Source organism: Geotrypetes seraphini, chromosome 14 (genome assembly GCF_902459505.1).
Source record: "Geotrypetes seraphini chromosome 14, aGeoSer1.1, whole genome shotgun sequence".
Taxonomy (NCBI): domain Eukaryota; kingdom Metazoa; phylum Chordata; class Amphibia; order Gymnophiona; family Dermophiidae; genus Geotrypetes; species Geotrypetes seraphini.
Genome location: NC_047097.1, coordinates 19,092,166 through 19,112,923, shown reverse-complemented (window position 1 = coordinate 19,112,923; position 20,758 = coordinate 19,092,166). Strand labels below are relative to the sequence as shown.

The 20,758-nt window shown below is 43.1% G+C and overlaps 1 protein-coding gene across 5 annotated transcripts in view; it reads left to right on the top strand.

Moving 5' to 3' along the window:
* Positions 1-20,758, top strand: part of SEMA6D (semaphorin 6D) — a 598,448-nt gene that overhangs the window by 373,393 nt on the left and 204,297 nt on the right. For all 5 annotated transcript variants that reach the window (XM_033920097.1, XM_033920102.1, XM_033920100.1 and 2 more), the window contains one exon: positions 911-942. The gene's annotated coding sequence lies outside the window, so the exon portion shown is untranslated. The remainder of the gene's footprint in view (positions 1-910; positions 943-20,758) is intronic.

The following is a 20,758-nucleotide window of genomic DNA, read 5'->3' as shown; positions in this document are numbered from 1 at the left end:
ATGCAGTCGTAACCTCAACAAAACCTGCATCCAACATCCCCTCTCTATCGACCAGCCTCCACCTGGTACTCCAACATCCAGTCCCTCTATAACAGCCTTGCTCAGCCAAAAACAACACGAATAACCACTAACAAGACACCAGCTCCCTGGTACACCAGCGACCTACTGTGTCCTCTGTGCCTGCTGTGGCTGTCCTCTGCGCCTGCTTTGTCCTCTGTGTCTGCCTGGTTGTGTGTCCTCTGTACCTGCTGTGTCTGCCTGGTTGTGTGTCCTCTATATCTGCTGTGTCTGCCTGGTCGTATGTCCGCTGTGCCTGCTGTGGTCTCCTTCTGCTCTCCCTTAGCGGTGGCTCGTCTCTTCTCAAGGCCCTTTCACAAAGGCACTCTCGCTAAGGCAAGCGCCTTTAATGCTTGCGTTTGATACACGCCGAATGTCTGAGTGCTGTTAGCCCCTCCCCTTTTAAGGGGGAGCTTCGGTGGTCGACATTGGAGGGGTGGGCGGAGCTAAATTTCACCAATTCCCCTCGTAGTCTCCTACCTCTTCTTCCCTTCTCCTGCTCTTTTCTCTCATTTTGCTTCCCTCTCCCTCTACTTCCCTCTCCAACTGCTTCTTCTCTCCTGCTTGCCTGCTTCTTCAATTAATACTTTTTCTTCTGAATATCTTTTTTTTTTGTAGGTTATCAAATTTGTGCTGCTTTATTGAAGTAATGTAGTAGATAAGTGGTTGAGATGTAATTTATAAGTTGAGATGGTATGATCTTATGATTTTTGCTGATGTATATGATTATTAAGATGTTTAAATCCTGAAATGTGTATGTGATACTGTGAGCCGCCTTGAATAAAGACTGGATTAAAAATGTCTTAAATAAATAAATTAAATTAAATTAAACCTTTTTTCCTCCTCTTTTTAGTTTCACTGCTTCAAATCAGCATCCAGAGAAAGGTAAGGACTGTTAAGTATTCATTGATTTTGAGGTCCCTAGTTCCCAAGGGCTTGCTTCCACTCTACTTACTAGCTCTGCTTACTCGTACCATAAGGAGGTCTCTCCTTCTAAGTCTGATGTTTTATGTTTTTGCACTGGCCTCAATACATGTTGAATAGTACTTGCCCTGTTACTGTGTTAAGAAAGTTGACGAGGAATCCAGCTATCTTAGATGAAATGTAGTCCCTGCGTATTTAGATCCGTAGATAAGGAAGTCACCGTTTGTTGTTTGTTTTCCAGTCTTATGCATTCTTTCAGGAAGTTCTTTGTAGCTGCTCTCCTTCAGCAGGCAGAACACATCACATAGTCCTTTTTTGATGCTGCCTTCAAGAAAGTCAAATAAAAAAACAGAAACAGGCTGTCTGCATCCAGAGTTGTTAAAATGTACTTCAAATGAAAGTGTTTTACCCCTTCCTCCTCCTGTATGCTTCCTCTCCTGCAGACCTCATTCCCACCCCAACTTTTTTATTCTTTCGCTCTGCCCCCTTCTTTCTTTCTCTCTCCATGTCCCTTTTCTTTCTGTATTTCTGTCTTTCTCTCTCTCTCTCCGTGCCCCTTTTCTTTCTTTCTTCATACCCCCTTTCTTTCTGTCTGTCTGTCTTTCTCTCTCCATGCATGCCCCCTTTCTGTCTGTCTCCCTATCTTTCTCTCTCCATGCCCCCCCCTTTCTTTCTTTCTTTCTTTCTCCCTGCCCTCCCTCAAGCCACCGCCATTGGGGAAAAGGCAGCCACTGCCGCAGGGGAACAGGTCGCCGCCACTGCCGCCGGGGAATAGGCTGCCACCGCTGCTGCAGCCATTGGGGAACAGGCTGCCACCGAGTTCTGAGCTCTCCCTGCTTTCCTTTGCCAAAAAGAGGACGCTGAAGCACCGGGCCTACCAACCTTCCCCACCCGACGTCAATTATAACATCGGAGAGGAAGTTCTGGGCCTGCCAATCGCTGCCTGGCTGGCCCAGAACTTCCTCTCCGATGTTATAATTGACATCGGGTGGCGAAAGTTGGTCGGCTCGGCGCTTCAGCGTCCTCTGTACGTGGAAGGGAAGCAGGTTGGGCACCCCTGCTCTAGCTAGCTGAGCCGCGAGCTGCACTCAAGTGGCTAAAGAGCCGCAAGCAGCTCACGAGCCACGGTTTGCTGACCACTGGCCTAGACTGATACATTTTTCACTGATACATTTTATCAGTCTAGGCCAGTGGTCAGCAAACCGTGGCTCGTGAGCTGCTTGCGGCTCTTTAGCCACTTGAGTGCGGCTCGCACTCTATCAAGGAACAGAATTTGGCAAAGGTTTTTATCTGTTCTTAGGGCATTGCTGAAAAAAAGGCATTTCCCCATTCTATGCCTTCACTAACAATCTTTACTGAATATGGTCCCTTTTGTTGCTAAATACATCTATTTTAATTTTAACGTCTCCTTAAAACTCATAAGCATTATTTCTGAAATTAATTCTGGTGATTAGGCCAGTATTTACACAAAATGAGGGAACACACTTCAAACTAACAATTGTATTAAGCAACTAGTGTATATTTTATTCTTTTCCTTTCCTTTCCTGCTGAGGATGTGACATATTTATAACAATATAGAAGAACAGCCTCAAGGACTCAACAAGAAAACTGCCCAAATGAACTATGCTTTTTCTGGAGCACAGAAAACTATCACTGGCTGGTGTTTGCCAGAATAAAAGAGCACAACTAAAAACCCACGCAGCTCCTGATTGGTGAGGCCTGACTTTAGTGCAGGAAGAGGCGGTGGGAGCATACCACGAGTGATTTCCTCCATTCGCCAGCGCTCCAGCTGCTCTCTCCAGCCTCTATGGCTGCCCTCTCCTGTCTCCCCCACTAAAAACCGTATTCACGGTTTTTCAACATTTGCAGGGGGGTTCCTGGAACGGAACCCCTGCAAATATCGGGGGAGTACTGTACTCCCAAAAAACCTGGCAGCACTATTTAAATAGTTTATCAAAAAACAGTCACGCCCCCAAGCCAGAAAAGTAAAATTCAAGTTTCAAGTTATTACATTTGATATACTGCCTAAAGCCGTTTACATAAAAGAAAAATTTTTGGGCAAAACTTTAAGTAAATAAAAATAAGAAAGGGGAGACAAACATAATCTAAAACCACAACGGATGTCAGAAGAAAGAAAGGGGTCCTTTTACTATGGCACGCTAACCGATTTAGAAAAAATGGGAGAAGGATACATCATATAAAATAAAAGGATGGAGGATGGAGAGAGATAAGGTTCTCCAAACTAAAAAAAAATGCAAAGAAATAAAAAACCAAAAAGAGAAGCCTCATAATTATAGAAAAGCCAAAACTAAGCAAAAGAGTAAAACTTATATTAGTTATATGTAGGGAGTCTTCTGTTCCTGTTTCAGGGATCCACTTCGTCCCGAGCACTGAAACAAATTGTGCCACACTGAAATCCTTCCCAGCTACAACATTTCAAGGCTGACTTACTTCCAATTACAGTCTCCAATTATGCAGTTTCCCACAGAGGTTTTCAAAAAAAAAAAAAAAAACTGAGGGCTCCTTTTACAAAGCCGCGCTAGGCCCTCAATGCGCGGAATAGCGCGTGCTAAATTTCCGCACACTAGCCGCTACCGCCTCCTTTTGAGCAGGCGTTAGGTTTTCGGCTAGTGCGCGCTAATCCAGTGCGTGCGCTAAAACCGCTAGCGCGGCTTTGTAAAAGGAGCCCTGAATAGAGAAAAAAAATAAACAAGAGACTTATCTTTAATTTGAGTAAGGAGTCCTTTGTTCCTAGTATTTACATGACTACACATTTAGGGTGGAAGTCAATAAATGGCACTGAAAAGTAGATGCCCCCAAAAATTCAGCGCTAATCACTGTTCTATAAAGGCTGTGTGCCTTATATAGCATAATGTTTTGCGTGGATCCTGTGCCTAACTTTTGGATACTAGACATAGGCATGCCAAAACTTGGTGAAAATGCCGGCACCGCGTGGTTAGGCAGTATTCTGTCTTTTTGTGTGCAACCTTTTGCAACACCCCCCCCCCCACACACACAACACATGCCCTTTTGACATGCACGCCACGGGAGCTAGACATCATGCCTTATAGAATAACGCACATCCAGATGCATGTGCGGATTTTAATGAATGCCAATTAACATCAATAATTGGTTGTTTGCACCCATTTTTGGATGGTTCAGAGCTTATTATCCAATTTATTTGCACACAACTTTAAGCACCATATAGATTCCGGGGTGAATGTGAATGTTTGTGTCCACATAACAGTCCCGTGGACTTCAAAAAATAAATTCTATGAAAAACTATTTCTATATTCCAGACAGCAGTGCAAAGAGCTCTGGGAGACTCCCATGAAGCTTATTGTTAAACTATTTTAGGAATCAAAGCAATGTCTCGATTAACAGAACTAGTGAGATCCTCTCAATAAGAAACTATAATGCGATTTGTTTCTGAGTTGCAGTGTGTAGGATCTTAGATAGGTTCTTTAAGGTAAAAGCCTGTGTGCGCGCACACACGCATACACTGTGACCGGACTTGGCCAACTGGACACGTCCAGGGACCAATACCCTAAGTCACACACACCTCGGCCGAGTGAAAGCGAGGTATGGGGTAGCTTGAAGTGTCTGCAATATGTTTAAAATGTGTGCAAAGCACTCGGGTGTCACAAAAACTAGTCTTTATTCCACACCAGAACTGGTGTACCCAAACACGTCACCTGAAATTGAAAAAAAAAAAAAACTTCAAATGCAGGCAAAACCACAGTCTTTTCACACAGAATACAAAAATCCATTTTGCAACCTTTGCCCAGCTTTTAGCCAACTGCTGGCTCCTCTCGTTGTCTTTCAGTGGCTTTTCTCTGAAGCCCACAAGCCTACAACTGCCACATTGATGGCCCCTTCCAAGCCTGTACTGCAGCTAACTAGGCTAGCTCAAACACTTTGCTGCTAATGTCTTCTTGCTAGCCTTTTCACTGGAGATTTCCCCTTGGGGTTTTATTAAACAAACTGCACCCCTAAGGACTTGGGATCTGTGCTCACCATGAAGATTTTGTGTGCAAAATCCCATTCGATTTTGAGCCATAATCCGTACGGTGACTTCTGACCAGCAATGCCTGTTTCCATTCACAGGCTTAATTCGCAAGTCCTTCATCGTGCCATGCAAAAACAGTCCTTCATCATGCAGAACCAAAAACAGTCCTGCCTGGTGTTATCTGTGCAGTCTTTCTTCAAGGTTCAATGCAGCAAAAGACGAGAAAGCAACTTTCAACTTGTAGCTTTCAACTTCTAGCTTTCAACTTGCAGCGCTGACAGTTTGGGTTTTAACCACAAACAGTTCCTTTTGTAAGCCACCATATATTTTCCTGTGAGCCCTAGCCGGCGCTCCGGCTGCTCTCTCCAGTCTCCCCCATGAAAAACCATATTCGTGGTTTTTCAAGATTCGCGGGGGTTCCTGGAACAGAACCCCCGTGAATTTCAGGGGAGTACTATACTCTGGCTCCAAAACTGAGCCCCACCACTTGTAGTGGCCTATTCTTGTCAAGCATTCAACTCTACTGTTTGTCCTTTTTGAGACTTTGATTTTTTTTTTGTTGATATTTATAATAAACTGTGATCCCTCTTTTATTTTTAGTTTTATCTCGATCAGGGCAGGATTAGTTCGTCTAGGGCCCCTAAGCACACAAGTACACTGGGCCCCCTGCCCCGCCCCACCATGCACCCAGGCGGAAACAGGAAGCTGCGTCAGAGGGAAGCTTTGGGCAAGCAGCATCGCTTGCACAATTACAGTTCCCGTTGCCTTTCTTACTCGCGTTGCTTGCTTGTCTTACTTTCCATCAATTGGGGGGGAGGGGGGGCCCGCGTTGCTGATCAATGCTGGAGGGGCTCATCACCGTTTGGAAAAAACAATGTTGATGCCCTCCTTCATCGGGCCCCCCTGACCATTTCGGGCCCTAGGCACATGCCTACTTGCCTTATTGGTTAATCCTGCCCTGCTTCTAGCTAATGTGTTGGTTTCAACAGAGTCAAAACGAAAAGTCAGCAGTGCGGCTCAGTGAGTTTTAAGTTTAATAGTTTGATATCTCTATTTCCATGCAGCACTTAATTATGTGGGTTTCAACCGAGCTTTAAAGATTTAAAGATTCATTTATTTTGCTAGAGCTTCTCAAACAATTGGTTGTGATAAATTTAGGTAAGTGAAACGAGATCTAATGGAGAGATCTTCACAAACTGTTTTCTGTTACAGACACAGAATGTTCCAAAGTATTTAAGTTACTAAGAAGTCGTTCTATCTTGTAACTACACTAAGACCACTTCAGAGCATCTCGGAGATGAAGTTCTTTGCATGTGGAATGATAGATGGCTGCCTAGAAAAGCTCTCTGAAATTTGTAGTGGCTTTTATAATCCCAAACACAGCTGTTGTTTTAGTTGAAAAGATCTTTTCAATAAACCAGTGAGAAAGCCATTTTAGACAATCCACCATGCCTATTTTAGTGGAACAAATGGAAAAGCTATATTTTGTACATACTTTAAGGCCTTTTTACTAAGCTAATGCAGCATTAATGGCCTAGTACCATTAATTTTGTCATCTGTGCACCTTAAGAGCACTGATCCATGTTGGCATTAACGATACTGCTAGGTACCCTTCCAAGCGTATCAAAAGTGACTTTGTGGTTCTGAGAGAGAAGGCGATGCAGGCGATGCGCAGGAGGTGTTCTCGTCAATCGTCCCTGTCGAGGGTAAAGGCCAAGGCAGAGAAGCACGCATACTGGAGATGAATGCGTGGCCGTGCAGATGGTGTCGCCAAGAGTGTTTTGGCTTCTTGGACCATGGGAAGATTTTCCAAGGGCTGCTGAGCAGGGATGGTGTGCATCTATCAAAGAAGGGAAGAAGTGTCTTCAGCAGCAGACTACCTTAACCTCCTGAAGAGGGCTTTAAACTAGAATTGTTGAGGCAGGGTAATCCAAGCAGGGTAATCCAAGGGAATCCAGGCAAGGTAATCCAAGCCTCCAGGTAATCCATGCCCTCAGGTAAATGAATCACCACATAGCTCTACACAAATGGAAAGCAGTATAAACGAATGCCCGTAATATAGGAATTAAGGTTCTAGATCTAGAGGCTGTGATAGCAGAGGCTGAGTTGAATTTAGTGGCAATCACAGAGACGTGGTTCACGGAGAACCATGACCGGGATATAGTTATACTGGGCTATAATCTGCCTAGGAAAGACAGGGTAGAAAGAAAAGGAAAGGGAGTGACGTTATATGTTAAAGATCTTATTTAAGCCATACAATTGAAGGATCTACACGGAAGGATATGGCGTTAGTCGAGAGGGTTCAGAGGAGAGCGACACGTCTGATAAAAGGTATGGAAAACCTGTCATATTCTGAGAGATTGGAGAAGCTGGGTCTCTTTTCCCTGGAGAAGAGGAGACTTAGAGGGGATATGATAGAGACTTATAGGATCATGAAGGGCATAGAGAGAGTAAAGAGGGACAGATTCTTCAAACTTTCTAGTAATAAAAGAACAAGAGGGCACTCGGAAAAGTTGATAGGAGACAGATTCAAAACGAATGCTAGGAAGTTCTTCTTTACCCAACGTGTGGTGGACACCTGGAATGCGCTTCCAGAGGACGTAATTGGGCAGAGTACAGTACTGGGGTTCAAGAAAAGATTGGACAAATTCCTACTGGAAATGGGGATAGAGGGGTATAGATAGAGGATTACTGCACAGGTCCTGGACCTGTTGGGCCACCGCGTAAGCGGACTGCTGGGCACGATGGACCTCGAGTCTGACCCAGCAGAGGCATTTCTTATGTTCTTATGGAAGAGACACTGTGGGTCAGTCTGGAAAGATGGAATGGAAAATGTATTTACATTGATGTGATACATAGGCAGCAGAATGCTTTTTTGTTTGGGGGGGTCCACAGACCCCGCCCAATTTCTGCCCCAGACTCCGCCCCATAATAGTACTAATTGTAATACCATTTTTCCATTCATTTTTCATACATACACACAATATAATCTTATTAACAATACACAACAAAGGTTCTAAATCCAAGACAGGCAGGATTTCGAACTGTACACAATACTGAGACAGTTTTAGCAGGTTTCCTTAGTGAAGTTCATTCTTTCTTGGATCATGGGATTGAGCTGCATCCCTCCCCCCCCCCCCCCTCCAAGCCCCAAAGCAAGAGAAGCAGGTGGCAGTCCTGAGCCATGAATCCTCGCTTCCTCCCTTCCTTACCCAAAGTGGCAGCCGGTTAGCAGGAGGCAGCGCTCAAAACAGGCTGCTCGCTTCCATCCCCGGCAGGGCCTTTCTTCTGATGCGTGACACCGTGAGCAGCCTGTTATGAGCACTGCCTCCTGCTGACTGGTTGCCCCTTTGGGTAAGGAAGGGAGGGAGCGAGCGAGCGAGGGGATTCATGGCTCAGGACAGCTGCCTGATTCTGCTGCTTTGGGGTTTGAGGGAGGGAGGAGGGTTTGCGGCTTAGGACCGCTGCCATGCTGGTGCTTTGGGGTGGGAGGGTGGGGGGAACTGAGATCTGGCAGATGCTTCTTGTACAGTACTGTATTATACAGTAACTCTCTGGCAACCAGAAGAACAGTTATCCGGCATCCACCAATCCCCATGGGTGCCTGATAGCTGAGATTCTACTGTATATGCTTACTTTCACCCATGCAAGTATTACACAGATTTGCAAAAGGAAATAGATCACATAAGTTTTCCTTTGCATCTTTCAAACATATGGGCATAGTAAGGGACAAAATAGCATTTATATATTTGAAAATTGAAAGTATGCAAATTGTTCTTTTCCCCTGAAGTACACATGTACACAGATGTTCTTTTTTTCACAGCTAAAAGCTTTTATAGACTATAGAAGTAGTGCAAGCTTGTGGTGGCTCTTGAGGAAAGCAGTATTCAATCAGGCCCATTTTACCTGGGTAAATAAGAAATTGTCATTCATTCAGTTAAGATTCAAAAACACCTATACCGTCAGCAGAAAAGCCAAGTGTAGAGTGTTTATTTTTAAGGATTCGCAGCACTTTAAACAGATAACTTTGAAGTTATCTGTTTAACATTTGGGAGAGGTCTGGCGCAGGGATTAATCTTATCCATATTTACCTGTTACATGGTCTGTACAACCAGCAGGTATAATGTTAAATGCATAAATCACTCAAAGCTAAACATGTATTTTCAGCAATCTTACTTGAATGAATAGAATTGCTGAATATGCACATACAGTTAAATGGATAACTTATCTATTTAAATCCCGACGATTGCCATGCCATAACAAAAGAGCTCTGAGGGTCAGATTCTATAAACAACACCTTTACCCCTCCTTGTACAAAACTGTAGCGCGGTTTTTAGCACCGACCATGGCGGTAACAGCTCCAACAAACATAGGAATTCTATGAGAGTGGGAGCTGTTACCATAGCGGCCGGCGCTAAATAAGTTAGAAGCCTAGGTCAGCACGCCATTAAAAACAATTCAAAATCCATTAAAAAAAACTTATTAGCTGTAGGTAACTTGGTAGGTAGATGTCTACTCCAAGGCACCTACCAGCAAGTAGGTGTGGTTAGAGGCACATTTTGTCAAGTTTATAAGAACATAAGCAATGTCTCCGCTGGGTCAGACCTGAGGTCCATCATGCCCACTCAAGCGGCGGCCCAACAGGTCCAGGATCTGTGCAGTAATTCTCTATTTATACCCTTCTATCCCCTTTTCCAGGAGGAAATTGTCCAATCCTTTCTTAAACCCAGTACCGTACTCTGCCCTATTACGGCCTCTGGAAGCGCATTCCAGGTGTCCACCACACGTTGGGTAAAGAAGTTAACAAGTTTATTAAAATTTTGATATACCATCTTATCATTTATTTCAAGGTGGTTATACATTTTAAAATAGGGTAGAAACATATAATATAATTTAATATAACTTTAACAAAATAAACATACACGATTAGATATAAACAATGACATACACGACTGGACAAACGGGTAGGCCTTAACCCAGGTCTAAATGGGAATGTGCCTAAGGTTCCAGGCATGGATTCTGTAACCGGCACCGTTGTCGGTGGCAACCAATCGCATGTCAATCATGTGACAGCACCAGGTACAGAAATGCGCCTCCGGCAAAGGGAGGCACTGGAAATTTAGACAAAGGTTTTCCAGGCCTACATTTCCAGTGCCTACCTATGATGTGAATCACACCTCCAAAGACACTTTAGGACAACTAACGCCACTTCCAACATTAGGCACACCCACAGTGACATTAGGTGGCCTAAGCATCTACAGAGGCCTGATTCTGGCGCTAACTTTTTAGGCGTCGGTGGGCATCTTGAAACTCAGTTAAAATGTTGTTTCAGCAGTGGTTTTTACCGAGTTTGGGCACCTACCAGTGCCTACTGGCATCTAAGACCAGTTAGGCATCACTAGGTATGATTCTATAAACAGCGTCTAGCCGATGATTGACTGTTGCGCTCAACTGCGCTTAGGAGTTTGGCACCATTTATAGAATCAGGGCCTGAGTTTTTAGGAGAGCTTTACATCTTTTTTTTAAAATCTCACCTAGATATACTAAGTATAGACAGTTTTATTTCGGAGAAATACTGAGCATTATTGAAAGATCCATATCGTGCAGAGTCTGGTGACTGTAGACATTGTCTTGATAGATCATTGCTATTCTCAAGGGATGGAGTTAAAAAGGCAATGGCTTCACTTGTCAATGGATTTGTCTAATTAAGAAATTACATTTTCTTCATTAAATCAAGTGAGCTAATTTGCTGATCGAAAGAAAAGCAATGATTCAAGTTTTCACATGTCCTCATGAGACAAATAAACTGAAGATAAATGTAAATTTACCAACCTACCAGCTTGGACAGACACTCTGAGCAGACCTTCCCACAGCTGGAAAGTCTGGATAATTATATGATTCCCAATAAACTGATCTCCCATTCTGAACTGCCATCCTGATTCCAATCCTAAAGCAAGGTGGTATTTGGGCTTTAACATCTGATTGCCTGATGGGAGAGAGCAAGACTGTTTATGTCTAGAGCTGCCAGTTAATCAAGTTAACTCTGCAAATAATGCAATAATTAATTAATTGTAATTTAAAAAATTAATAGAACTGCAGCATTTTCTGTCTCTTCCAAACACCTTTTCACCTCTCTTCTTCTCCCAAACCCTGTCCTTGATGTGATCCAGCATTTTTCCCCTAACGGCTGATCAAACATCACCCCCTTCCACCCCACCCACCGCTCAGTCTACCATAAAAATGGTCTTCTGTTGGAAGCATTGCACGTTTGCTGCCTGAGGTCTACTCCTAAGCTTTCCTTCTGACCCCTCTCGCCCATGCAGAAACAAGAAGTGATGTCAGAGGAGGTGGGATGGGTCAGTTTCAGAACAGGCTGCAAACAATGTATGCAGTGTTCTCCCTAGCGTGTTTTAGTTGGCATTCTGCCCGGCTAATTTAGGTGAGCGCCCGGCTGTCATCTTGCATCCGCAGATCTACAAGCAGCCCCACTCATCGCACCACCAGCATCGAAGCCGTGCGCCAATCCTCTTCCCTGCCCCTACTCCAGGGGTGTCCAACCTGCGGCCCATGGGCCGCATGCAGCCCAACAAGGATTTTTGTATGGCCCAGCTTCTCCCTCCCTCCCTTCGAATTTACATGAGATTGTGTTGCACAATAAAAGAAACCAAAAGCAGTTTACAATCCAAAAATCTTATTTTCATAACAACAAATTGTACATGACGGTATGAATTATGGCATAATCAATTGCATTTCATAGGACCACGATGACTTAATTTATCCGAGTTTCTGTAATGGATAACTTGCAAATATTGTCCAGATTATACGTGGATTTGGTTTAATATTTATATATTGCATGGTCTAAAATTCTAAGCAGTTTACAGATTATACATGTCAAAAATTAAATTAAAGCAGGAATAGCATTTGCAAATCCAAGTACTATATACTAGGGCAGCTTTAATAATGGGAATGTAAAGCAAGGCCTTCATAATACACATGAAGGCATGATTACTATAATACTAAACACAAAAGATGACAATCTGTATTGTTAACCGTCTTAATGATGTTTTCATTCTGCAGTAATACAAATAGACAAAGATGTTCTCACAAATTTAACAATTATATCACTAAATAATTCACATTTCAAATAGCTTATTTGGGTGTAAATGTGCCTTTATCTACGGTGCGACTGTGGTAGAGTGCCAGATGTCACCCTATTAAGATCCAAGAAGAATGATATTTTCCTAACATTTATTGAATGGATGTAATTTATACAGTGGAACAACAGCACTTCAGTAACGTCACTGCACAGATGCTAACATCTACACTTCTCGGTCCTCGCTCAGGTTGATTTATCACAGTCATAGCGCAGCTGTGCAAACCCAAAGCATTCTTGGTACTGGCATATAAATGGTCCAATAAACAGTACACTCTTCTCGCATTCCTGCTAGCGAGACGGCTACAATGGCCACTGGCAACTTTTTAACCTGGGAAGTTGAAAGGGTTTAGTTAGGCCAAGCTTCCAGCACTGCGCAACATGCTTTATTCCTTAGAATTCAGGATCCTGCTGCAGCTGTCGGCCTGGAGACAAGAAATATGACCAGCATGCAAATTTTTCATAGAGATTTGTGGTAAAGCTCAAGGGTAAGTCATAGGAACAAAATCTAAAATTCATAGGCAAATAATGGACGTGCCCTGCCTTAATGTGATTTTGGAATTTTGGACTTTGATATGACAATATATTTGGGGAGAATGGCATAGAATTATTCTTTTTTGAACAAATACACCTATAACTTGCCTGTCTTATCCTTGCTATATATTACTAAATGTGTTTTTAAAGGTCCCTCTCTCCAATGTAATATAAGTCTCCTGGCACGTTTCATTAACAATCATTCTCTCAATAAGTGGGAAGCATTCCAGCTGCATTAGCAAGTTCTACTGCTACAGTGGTTCCCAGACTACCACCAAAGATTGCTACTGCCTGAGACCACTAAACACCATTGCAGACTCTCCCAAGGTGAGTCCTGGGACAGAGGATGTAATTAAACTCTGCAATTCATTACCAGAGAATATGACAAAAGCAGTTAGCTTAACAGGGTTTTAAAAAGGTTTGGCTCATTCCCTAAGATTTCATAAGCCATTATTAAGATAGATTTGGGAAAATCCATTGCTTATTTCTAGGATGAGCAGCATAAACACTGTTTCACTCTTTTGGGATCTTGCCAGGTAGTTGTGACCTGGGTTGGCCACTGTTGGAAACAGGATACTGGGCTTGATTAACCTTTGATCTGTTAGAAACACGACTCCATCCTTTTTATATCTTTTTGAAAGTGCGGCCTACAAAATTGTTACAATATTCTAAATGAGGTCTCACCAGTCTTATACCTCCTTTTTCCTACTGGCCATCAGTGCTCCCTCTAAGCGGGCGGGTGGTGTGAGCAAAATTTTTTCCCCGTGCGCTAAAAATATCGGGCGCCAGCGCCAACTCGCCCGATTCTCCTCTCGCCGCGGCCTGCCATCTCCGTACGCCGTGCGCTGTGACGTGACATTGTGCGCTGCGAGGCAATATTTTGTGCGTTAGCGCACGCCAGCGCAGCTTAGAGGGAACACTGCTGGCCATACCTCTCCCTATGCAATCTAGCATCCTTCTAGCTTTCGACGTCGCCTTTTCAACCTGTTTGGCCACCTTAAGATCATCACATACAATCACACCCAAATCCTGCTCTTCCGTAGTGTACATAAGTTCTTCACCCCCTAAACTGTACCGTTCCATCGGATTTTTGCAGCCCAAATGCATGACCTTGCATTTCTTAGCATTAAGTTTTAGCTGCCAAATTTCAGACCATTCTTCAAGCTTTGCCAGGTCTTTCTTCATGTTATTCACACCATCTGGCATGTTCTACTCTATTGCAGATTTTGGTATCATCTTCAAAGAGGCAAATCTTGACCAACTACCCTTCAGCAATATCGTTTATAAAAATGTTAAAAAGAACAGGCCCAAGTACAGAACCTTGAGGCACACCACTGGTAACATCCCTTTCCTCAGAGCGATTTCCATTGATCACTACCCTCTGTCGCCTTCCACTCAACCAGTTCTTGACCAAGCCCGTCACTTTGGGACCATCCCGAGGGCACTCAGTTTATTTATTAGACATCTGTGTGGAACACTGTCAAAAGCTGTGCTAAAATCTAAATACACCACATCTAGCGCACATCCTCTATCCAATTCTCTAGTCACCCAGTCAAAGAAATTGATCTGATTTGTCTGAGAAGACCTACCTCTAGTGAATCCATGTTCCAGTATGGCAACTCTTATGCTCTTAGGTCCATATTCTATTTTTAAAATATTTGACATTGTGTGGACAACAAATTTTTAATAAACTTGAAACTTCTTATCTTAGGTACCAGTAGGCACCCTACCGGCACTTAAGTTAAGTGCAAAATACCATTTAAAAGGCCTTTAACAATGAATTTCAGAGTGCTTACTGGTGCCAGAATCGCACCTAACACCACTGTAGGTGTGGCTAATATCAAAGGTAATCACTGGAAATGTAGGCTTCAATAACCCTGGCCTACATTTATGGCACTTACCTTTGCTGACGACGTAACTCTATAAACAGCGCTGTTGCGTGATTGACATGCAATCAGCAGCTGCTTTTAAGGCCAACAGCAGCACCATTTATACAATCCAGGCTGTATTGTATGTACCAACTTTCAATATTCCTCTTTTTAAAATGCATTTGCTGTTCTGATTTTATTAACCTGACATTCTGTGGATATTTTTTTTTCTCACCTAAATTTTCTTGTAGAAATTTATTTTTATATTAAATTGTTAAATCACAGCTTCATTCCACAGCATATTCTTTTATAAAGTAATTAGCAACATAAATTAAATGTGACGTTTTAGAGAAGAATTATTGCGGTGTTTATGAAACAAAGTGAAATTAATTTAAGATTTCTAATTAAATTAAAAAGAAACATTTAAAAAGCTTGTTTCCCTCTCTGCTCTGTATTATTTGTGTTCTCACTTAGCAAGATTCATTGTCACACTACGTAAAGTGTTCAGTTCATTACTATGATCAGAATAAATTATCCTTTCCCCCAAATATATTGAAATAGTTCAAATTTTGTAATCAGATATAACTAGCAAAGATATGCTAGCTTTTTTGCAGTTCTAATATAAGAACATAAGAAGTGCCTCTGCTGGGTCAGACCAGAGGACCATCGTGCCCAGCAGTCCGCTCACACGGCGGCCCAGCAGGTCCAAGACCTGTGCAGTACCTCTATCTATACCCCTCTATCGCTGTTTCCAACAGAAACTTGTCCAATCCCTTCTTGAACCCCAATACCGTACTCTGTCCTATCACGCCCTCTGGAAGCGCAGTCCAGGTGTCCACCACACGTTGGGTGAAGAAAAACTTCCTAGCATTGGTTTTGAAGCTGTCCCCTTTCAACTTTTCCGAATGCCCTCTCGTTCTTGTATTTTTTTTGAAAGTTTGAAGAATCTGCCCTTCTCCACTTTCTCTATGCCCTTCGTGATCTTGTAGGTCTCTATCATATCCCCTCTAAGTCTCCTCTTCTCCAGGGAAAAGAGCCCGAGTTTCTCCAATCTCTCAGCGTATGAAAGGTTTTCCATCCCTTTTATCAGACGCATCGCTCTCCTTTGCACCTTCTCGAGTATCGACCATTATTGTACGCAGTACTCCAGATGCGGACGCACCATCGCCCGATACAACGGCAGGATAACTTCTTTCGTTCTGGTTGCAATACCCTTCTTGATTATACCTAGCATTCTATTCGCTCTCTTAGCGGCTGGTGTGCACTGTGCAAGGGAGCGCTGAAAAATCCTCATCCCAGCCAACCAAGTTCCTAGATTCTGAGCATTATTTTGCCACTGTAGCTGAAAAGTGTTATCTTATTTCGTTAAGTGCCAATTTGCAGAAGCGAAATTCTCTGTTTTTGACATTGTTTTAGGTCATTCGTTGAACCATATCCACGCCATTCTCTTCTTGGTTGAGCTGAGAATTTTTCAGCCTCTCCTGGTGGTGTGAAGAGTTTCAGTTTCTGGTAATCAGAACTGAGACTGTGATGTCATAATGCCTCATTCCACCAATAAGAGCCAACCTCCTCAGTGATGTCGCCATGGCTTGATTGTCCTATACTGGGCTCACTTTTATGACATATGAGGGGGGTGCTGAAAAGTTCTCAGCCCTACCAACCAAATTCCTAAAATTCTGAGCATTATTTTGCCGCTGTAGCTGAAAAGAGTATTATCTTAGTTTGTTAAGTGCCAATTTGCAGAAGCAGAGTGCTACGTTTTGACATTGTTTCAGATCATTGATTGAACCATATCCACGTCATTCTCTTCTTGATTGGGATGAGAACCTTTCAGCGCCCCCTCGTAGTTTATTTTAAAACTGTATTCATTCTGTATCTAATAATTTAGTTATGTGGCAAGGTAGAGTAATCAGGGCATGGATATCAATATAGAAGATGGCATTTGTTTATTCATCCATTTATTTGAAGGTGAAATACAAAGAACATTTAGAAGCTTAAATTCTGACAAAACAGTACATCAAAGTCACAATTGCAGCATCAAGACAAACAAATCAAGCAGTGTACATATACAAGGCATGTTATATATGGCATCTCAACCGTCAAATGTCTACTGAACAAATATCTTCAATCTCTCCAAATCACACAAATGTCCATTACAGAATGTAACTGATTATGGGGTCCTTTTACTAAGGCGTGCTAGCTGATTTAGCATGCGCTAAATCAGCTAGCACGCCTTGGTAAAAGAGGGTGTAGATAAATAACGGGATTTATTAGATAAAGTGCACAGATTGATATTGATATTAGATAAAGTGACAGTAGATACTTTGTGTACAGTTTCATCGATTGATCAGATGTATGAGTTTGTAAAGTGTTGATAAGTAGTTGGAGGAAAGGTTCGGAATAATTTAAAATATAACTAAAACCTTATATTTAAACCTAGCCTCAACTGGAAGTCCATGAAGTTGTAGCAGTACTGGGGGTTCACATAGGTATACTTCAGTTGCCAAATAAAAATCTGTCTGTCATGCTCTGTGCCATTTGCAATGCTCTTACATTGAAAGCAGGCAACCCCTAGTAGAGATTGCAGTAAACTAGCCAAGGCTGTATTAATGCCTGACCAAAACAAAAGACACTGTAGAAGCAGATGTTTATTGATGTTTCAATGAACTTTATTGATGTTTCAATGAAATAATCCACAAATATGATCAATGAAGAGGACCCAACACGGTCCGTGTTTTGACTAGTGTCTTCCTCAGGGTCCCAATAACATCTCATCAAGAATTAAACTCTGGAATTTGTTGCCGGAAAGTGTAATGAAATCAGTTAGCTTAGCAGGGTTTTAAAAAGGTTTGGATAATTTCCTAAAAGAGACCTCCATAGGCCATTATTGAGATGGCTTGGGGAAGTTCACTGCTTATTCCTAGGATAAATAGCACAGATCTAGGCACTTGGGACCTGGGCTGGCTACTGTTGGAAACAGGATACTGGGATTGATGGACCTTCAGTCTGTCCCAGTATGGCTATTCTTATGTCCTTATCTGACTTCAAAAATAGTTTGGGACAGGCAGAGAGAGTGGATGCTATGAATGGGCAGACTGGATGGGCCTTATAGCCTTTATCTGCCTTCATTTTTCCCTGTTTCTATGAATCACATTGTACAGCAGAAGCATATAGATGTTAAATAATAGTTCTGAACCCTGTGCAACCCAGCTTACTGTTCCTGCTCTGCCAAGTATAAATGGAAGCACTGAAATACAATAGAGCCAATTCTAATCAATTAAAATAATAATCCATAATGTACTGAATCAAAGTTGACTGAAATATCCAAAAACATTACAACATCCTCTCTTTTGAATCCCCTTATCAGCCCATCAAACATACTTAAGTGTATCAAATCTATGCCGCTTTCAAAAACTTCAGCAAGTGCAACTAGAGAATGACACGGGGAAAAAAAATCTGTCCCCTTCACCGCCGTTCCCTTCACCACCCCATCCCTGTCGTCCCCTTCACCACCCCGTCTCCGCAGCATCCACCCTTCCCTCTCGCCACCTCACTGCCCTTCGGCACCCCTCGCGTGGTCCGTGCATCTCCCTCCCTCCCCCTTACCTTCTTGGCGCATTTTAAGGTTTCAGAGTACTTATTGAAAGCCGCCGGAGCCTGCGTGCATCGCGTGCGTGTGTGGGCAGAAGCTTCTCCTCTGACGCAACCAGAAGTTGTGTCGGAGGAGAAGCTTCTGCCCACACACGCACACGATGCATGCAGGCTCCGGCGGCTTTCAACAAGTACTCTGAAACCTTAAAACACGCCGCAAAGGTAAGGGGGAGGGAGATATATTTGTAGGAAGGAGGGAGGGGGCTGCGCGCGATCAGTGACTGCACGCATTTCCTCCCTTCACTGCGGGAACAAGGCCATTCACTGCTCCACTGCGGTGAGCACATTTCCCCCCTCCACTGTTTTGGCGGGTTACCCACGGCTACTTGCGGCTAGCCGCGGGTAACATCCACCGTGTTATTCTCTAAGTGCAACTGCTCCATCAGCATGGCTTTAGCATGCCTACTTTGGTTCCAGAAGTTTTCACCGCCGGTAGAATGCAGGCCACTGCGCAATGCAGAAATTGTGCAGAAAGAATGCTTCCCCAGAACTTCATTGTTTTCACTGGGAATTTGAGTCACGAGGTGCTTGCTTCTGATACCACCACTGTACCCTGCGGAGCGGCCACCACTTTAACCTGCCTCCCACACGGCACTTAGACTAAGTTTGAACTGTGAGGAGCTGACATTCTCGTGCTGGTCTCCAAGAACATGAGTGCCACATAGTTAAAACTTGCTGTGAGAGCCTTACGGAGGCAGGTTAAAAGATGTGAGAATTACAGCATCCGAGAGAGAAGAGAGACTACAGAGGACAGAATAGAACAAGGGAGGTCTGGGAAGGTAGTGGAGATGGGCTGCCGAAGAGAGACTGACAGGGATGGAGTGGGAGGAAGGGGAGACAGCCATTATATTCTGTCATTGCGGCAATTAAAATATGTAGATTTTTTGCTCAGTCCAAAAATATTGTGTGCAAATGTTTTAAATCTTGGAGCAGAATTTTTATTTTTATTTTTTTAATGTTTGGGGGGCAGAACTTCCCTAAATATATGTTATAGTTCCAAATCCTAAGATTCACAGTAGGAAAAAAAATAAATTGGTAATGCAGAATGCACGGCTATTATTATGCACAGTTCCAGAAGCAGAACAAACAAAAGTTAGATGAAAGCCCTTTTGTCTATTCAGATTTGTGTTTATCTCACTTAAAAAGCCAAATAGCCTTTTGAAGTTTTAGAATGCACCTTTTTCTTAGGCACTTCTGCCATTGCAAATCTAAACACTGTTATGCTACTTGATCATGAGGATCTTGCAACTTACACTAGTCAGAGACATGTCGCTGTCGTGAAGTGACGCGACAAAGAGAGCCTGAGAGCATCTAAAGCCCCATGCATCCTATCACAAACTCTGAGTGAAAAAGAGCATAAGAATCACCACACTGGGACGGTGTCAGGTCCAAAGCGCGCTGGGAGAAAGGCGCGCCCAGACAATTGAGCGCAGCGCGCACTGCCACGCCGCTCTAAATGACTGTTTTTAGGGCTCCGATGGGGGGGGTGTGGGGGGGGGCGTGGGGGGGAACCCCCCCACTTTACTTAATAGACATCGCGCCTGCTGAAACCTGGTATAAATGCTGGCGCCCAAGTTGGGTGCGGATCCCAAGAATTCCGTAAAACTGCGCACATCTTTAGGGAGTGCCCCTGACCTGCTCATGCCCCTCCTATAGCCACATCCCATTTTGAGTTTTACACTTTAAAATTTGCATACAGATTTGTATTGAATATCATTTAGTAAGAAGTGTGCCCAAATCCAGAATCTTGCCAATTAATGCCAATATTTGATAGCACCTAATTGTTGATGCTAATTGGCTGTCTAGGTAATTAGCACCACACACTCAGGTCACGCGCAACTTTGGGTGCCCAACTTTGGATGCCCTTTATAGAATCCTTTATTGCCTCCGGTACACACTTGAGGGACCTTTTACTAAATTGCATTAAGTGCTAATGCACACTCAAGGGTCCTTTTACTAAGGCACGCTAATTTAATCCCCCCCCCCCTTTTACAAAACCGCAGAACTCTACATGTGTGCGTAGATTTGCATGCCTTTCACCTCCATTATATGCACATCTCTCGTGCATATTCATTAGAGTTAGCCCAAAAACCTGACTGGCTGGTGGTCCTACAGGACAGGGTTGGGAAAAACTGTCCTAGACAGTAACATCCCCCCCCCACACACACACACACACAAAGTAGCTCCTCCCTACCCCAGCAAACTCTCCCAAGTCTCAGTCCTCACTCTGGTGAAGGTAGGAGCTCCCGCACACTAGACCCCTGGTAAGGACAATCTAATTCTCAAGAAGCCAGCCAAGATCTCTAGCTTGATATTACGACTAGGCTACCTTTGCAATTTATTCAAAAGAAAATTATATTGAATCAGAACTATTATATTATTAGGGAACAGATACTCTTCATGATTCATATTCTTTAGCTAAATCTGTGTGAACCAGTTTTTACTGTCAAATAATGTTTGATGATAATCATATGCTAATGAAATGTATAATTAATGATAAAAATGCCAACATCTGTTAGCCTATTATTTCAGCCTGATTTTGAGTGTACTATTTTCAATGTG